A 5,738-nucleotide genomic window follows, 5' to 3' on the forward strand; every position below is an offset into this window, starting at 1 on the left:
CGGATGATCACAGAGGTGGACCACATTGTTTGAGAACTATGGCAAAAATGTAGGTTTCACGGTGGATCTTGTGACTCCTGAATGTGCAGCGGGCGAATCTCTCTCCCTATAAACTGGATGAGTAAAATGACACCAGGAAGAATTAAACCGTTATTTATGGCTGTTATTGTTTAATAACAAAGGCATAACCTACTGTATCACCAGAGTGGTTTAATGATCATTGTGTTTGAGAACCATGACAAAAATGTAGGTTTCGGGTGCAATGGAATCGCTCCCTTAACTGAATGAGTAAAATGATACTGGAGAGAACGTAATGTTATTTGTTGCTTTGTTTGTGCAATAACAAAGCAACAACTTATTACCTAATGTTTCATTGAATCATTTATCATTTTTTGGGAAACCCCTTTAGATCACATGACTGAAATAAGCAATAGCTCAATGATAGTTCTTTAAGGTACGGTTAATAACTGGAATTACTTATGTATTTAAACTTAAACCTGTGGTTAAGAAGCATACAATCTATGTTATTGATTGTAAAACACATTTGTCTAACAGCTTTTTGTCTGAGCGATTAGTAACATACATTACCGGCCAGGACAGAAGAAAATCAATGACACAAAGAGACATTCTTTCATAAACAGATTTTGATTATTGGACACTATTAACATTTCTGAATTCAATGGCGTGGAACGGAGTGTTGTCCCATTGATTCAAATGCAGATTAAGTAAACTAATGTGAAAACCCGCGATCAATGCATATGAATCTAGCGGTTCTGTGTCCAGCGCGGAAATGCACCAACACTCCACACAGCCTCCTCTAAAGCCGCCCGCCTCTAATTCATCATCATCCACACTCTATTATTATTGATGACTCTTGCCTCGGGCCACTCCATTTGTTTTCAGATTTGTGACAGGCAGCAGAATGCTGGATGGAAGGTTTACACTACAGCTGTGCCAGGAGCACTCTTGTTTATCTATTGATCATCATATACCTCCCAATAATCTGACGCCTGTCACATTTGACAACATTATGTGGAATGGGTCAGAGGACAGGGCTAATGAAACTGTTTGAAAGATGGATGTTGTTATCCGACACATTAACCTTGCAAATATCTGTCAGAGGCAACACATTTACCCATACACTCTGATGGCGGGGAACCTCAGTTCTCTCTCTCACTGACTGAGATGAATAAGCATGGCCAGCGTGATGAAAACACAGCACATTGTGGCAGGTTGCTTCTGGAATATAAATCACACATTTGAAATTAGTTCAGCCACAAAGAAAACTGATAAACAGCTAGGTTGAGACTTGATGAAGCATCCCATGGCTGCTCAGACAAGAGGCAGCTATGGGAACAATTCCCCTCTATGTGATAATAGATACGGTAGACGTCATTTTGGACCTGGTTTATGATTATCCTTTTAGTTTGCACCACCAGATTTGTCAGAATCCCACTATTCATCTGACTATTCAACAAAATTGTTTCATTGTGAGCTGTGCCCATGGCGAGCAGTCGATCAATGAGTGGATGGAATTAGTTTATCACCTGTTTGCAAATTGCAGGTTAGATAGCTACATAATGTAAACACACACACACACACACGTTTAATAAAGGACATCCTCTGTAGCCTGCACAGTGTTAGAAATAAGATAGAGAATGACATTATGACATTATAGAAATCACTTTATTTTTCTTATACCATTAGGAGCCATTAGAGAGGTCTCCAACAAGAGGCGTAAAGTGAACGGTGAACACTCCCCTCCTCTCCATCCTGGCTCTCTCTCAATAGTATAGGGACAAAGAGAGAAAAGGCTGTTTGTGAAGCATGCACACACACACACACACACACACAACCCCATCGAGGGTGTCTACAGTAATTGGCTACAAAGCTTTGTTTCATTCACTTACTGTCTTTTGTTGTTGCAGATCTTAGAGTACAGTATGGTGCTTTAGAGAAAGAGGGGGAAGAGCCGGCCATTCTTTACAGACCCTCACGGTCTGGTAAGGAGTTTATTCTGTGTCTGATGTTTTAATATTATGATCGTTTTTGTTTTTAAAGATACCAACAATATCTCAAAATGCTTTAAAGTCAGAAAAATTATTAACGTATAATTAAAAATATAAATAATGCGCTGAATTAAAGTGGGCACACTTTCCATGTTGAGAGAGAGAGAAGAGTGCCAGGAGAACTATCTCATTAAAATCTAAACAAACCTTTATTTCTACATCAAAAGCTTCACCGGTGAGTTATTAGTATTTTGTTTTACCCTACAAAGTAATAGTTTTCGACTAATAGTGGAACTGGAGACTGAAATTGGAGTGAGCTACCATCTGGGTCAGGCCTAGGCCCCAGTCAACAGCAGCCCCTGAGATTACCAGGCTACCACCAGGCTCCTCAAGGCTACCAGCAGCCCCTGGCAAGGCTACCATCAGGCCACCACAAGGGTACCAGCAGCCCTGATGAGGACCAGTCCAGGCTACCACCAGGCTAGCAGCATTCCCTGGGAGAGGCTATCAACAGGCTCCAGCAGCCCTTGGGAGAGGACCAGGTTACCGGCTCCACAAGGCCAGCAGTATCCATCGTCAATTTCTCACTTCAAATGTTTTCAATAGCATTCTTGAGAGCAATGTTTAGTTGTAAATGACATGATAGTGTGTTTGTTTACATGGCTGTCATGTTGGATACAGCATAACATCCAAGCAGTGCAGCAGGTGCTCTGAGGCTTTGATTAGATAGAGATAGAGCGGCACGGTCATTATCAAGAAATAACACACTGATACCGGTGAATTCAGCGATTGACCAATCGGAATCAAGCATTAAACCAAGCCGTAATAAATCCATATAGTCATATGAAAGTAGATATCGTCTTTTATTGTTTGTGGATATCCTAATATCGTCCTAAGACATGAGTGTTGTCTTTTCCTAGTTTTACGCTGTACTATTTTAAACACACATTTTCAAAAACAGTGCCAATCTTCAAGCTCACATGGTTGTCAGCTTGTAAATCAGCAAATGTAGCTATATATTATTTAAAAAATGATCTATATTATCGTCACAATACAATACACAATATTGATAGAGGTATTTGGTCAAATACCTCTTGTGAAATTAGATTTTCCCCTAGTGCTTACATTATATAGGCTATTCATTCTAATTAGAGGGCAAGATCATCATTCTAGAGGAGGCTCTGAAAATACTATACAGGTCATGTGAACAACAAACAGGCCTATTGCGACAATTAAGCCCATTGAGACCATATTGGATGCAAAGCATGAATCTCCACTTTCCAGCAGAGCTGAGTACTGGAAATGAGTACGCTAACTATACTGACAGAGAGTTTTGGTGAGTCCAGGGGTCACGTTGTGTTTATGTGGTGACACAATCACAGCAGACGTCTTTCCTCAACTCCTCCAGCGCACATTATGTTTCCCCACTTGAACACATCATATAATATTCTAGGGTTGTTGGACACTCAGAACAACACAATTTCATGTCTAGGGTCCTTCAGGTGGAACAGGTTTACTTCAGCATGTTGACTGGTCACAACCTTTGCTGACTATGATAGAACAACTACAGAAGATTGGGATTCACATTGTGTCATCCTCACCCCATAATCTGGTTTATACCAACACAAAGGACCCTACTGCTGATACGGCATTATCTATTTCATATAGCTTCAGCTATATATCGTACATGAACAGATATTTTAATGTGACTCAAGCGTTTGAATCTTGTTCGTAGATCAATCTTTTCTCCAGTGGCCATTTTCGGCTACACATCTGCGTTTTAAAATAGGCTACATTAAAGCACAATTATAACATAACTGACGAAAATTGCATAGCCAGCCATGCAATAAAGTTCATTGTGTTCAATTACTGGCGGTAGTAGACAATTAAAAAAGGTTATCTTTGAAAAACAAAGAAGGGTCAGAAACTTGCCAATTTTCTTTGCTCTTTATTCAACGTTTCGGTCTATTCGACCTTCATCAGGACAGACAATGAAGGTCGAATAGACCGAAACGTTGAATAAAGAGCAACATTTTTTGGCAAGTTTCTGACAGTGTGCGGGACCCTTCTTTGTTTTTCAAAGATAACCTTTTTAAGTATGCTTTATTGCCCTACGCACCTGTCACTAGCCTTCTGAGGTGTGCATTGGACTTTTGCTAAAAAGGTAGTAGACAATTGCCAGCAGTAATGCTAGGTCAAGTATGATGAGGTGAGTCAGTGAGTTAATTATAGCACATTTTATACTTTGTCGTATGACAGTTTCACATGACGAAAATAGCCAATCAACAAAGCTCACAATGTGATCTGCTAAAATGTTTGCACCTATAATGACATTGCCAAAATGGAGGACAGTTTGAAAGTGGTTAAGCACTACAGTGAAGGCTTCACAACAGTAGTTCCATATTATCTGTGTGAGCTACAGAGCAGCTTGTTCATGTGTCATATTAGAGGGGTCTCTCTGTCTGCAGTTCAAGTGTCCGTTCCAAAGGAAAGGTCAAACCATTCACCTGGACAGAAACCCCCTAGAGACGAGTACTCACAATGACCATCTCCATGGCCAGAGGTCAGGGACGGACACCTGTTCTTACCACAGGGTCAAGACCTTTGGTTTCCAACTTACTGAACAAGTCTGCCTTCCTCATGTTCATCCGTTTTAAACTATTGACAGCCAATCTAAAACATTCCTCAAACTGAATCATCCATCCTTGATAGGTTTCACTATAGGTTATTAGCAGTGTTATCACATGGATACGTACTGTATTTATTTATCATAGACCTACTGGCTCTCAAAGTGGGGTCTGGGAACTCCCAGGTGTCCTTGAGATGGTGGTGGTCCCACGGTTTCCACTTTAAATTATACCCCTTTTATTTTCCAGTTATAAAAGAAATGCCAATCTTGTGTCGTGAGCTTGTATACCAGCTATTTTCTTCTGTTATAGGGGGCCAAATTCGTATCAATTTGGGGCTCCTCGACATGAAAATGTGAGAGCCACTGCAAATAGACAACTATGCGTCTCAAAATGATAGCCGAGGGTGTATTCGACTAAGGGGTTCACAGAGACCCAATATCCGCCAGGATTTCCCTTTTAACAGAACCCTCATTGATCCAGCTTCCTCAGGAATTCCGAGTCAGATCGGTTTACCTTGTTAGCTTGTCGCACTGTGTTCTGGTCTGATCTCCATGTTGATTTCCGCCCTGGCATCCCCTCCCTCCACGGTAGAGGGGCTGGCCACCCTACCTGACAAGAGTCCCCTTTGTCCCCCTGGCCAGCCATCCATCCCTAATCCCAGCTCCTTGACCATTTTTGAAACATCATGCTTGCGTGCTTTTCAAAGACCCACGGCGGGCTGCTGACGGACGGGCACCATCTCCTAGCCGCGGCTTTGAAGAAACCTTGTTGTTGTGGAAGTGGTTCACTGTTAACAGCTCATCTTGTGCCATGGAGACCTAGTCACATAATGTGTGGAGTGGAGATAAGTGACGTGCAGTGCACACACAGTCAAATCATTTAACTCATCGAGTGTACAAGTTTAACCAAATAAGACTTGTCCGTTTGTACATTCAATTCAATAATTAAATGAAAGCTGCTTATTCTAATGAATAAAATGGTATCTTAACCAATCTGTATGGTACAATATGTTAATAAAACTAGCACATGGTTGGAGGTGGCCTCAATAGAAGGAAATTTATGGTCTACAAAACTGCACAGTGCCATTCTCAAATAACAA

The sequence above is a fragment of the Protomyctophum parallelum genome, assembly GCF_964188405.1.
Source record: "Protomyctophum parallelum genome assembly, chromosome: 17".
Taxonomy (NCBI): Eukaryota; Metazoa; Chordata; class Actinopteri; order Myctophiformes; family Myctophidae; genus Protomyctophum; species Protomyctophum parallelum.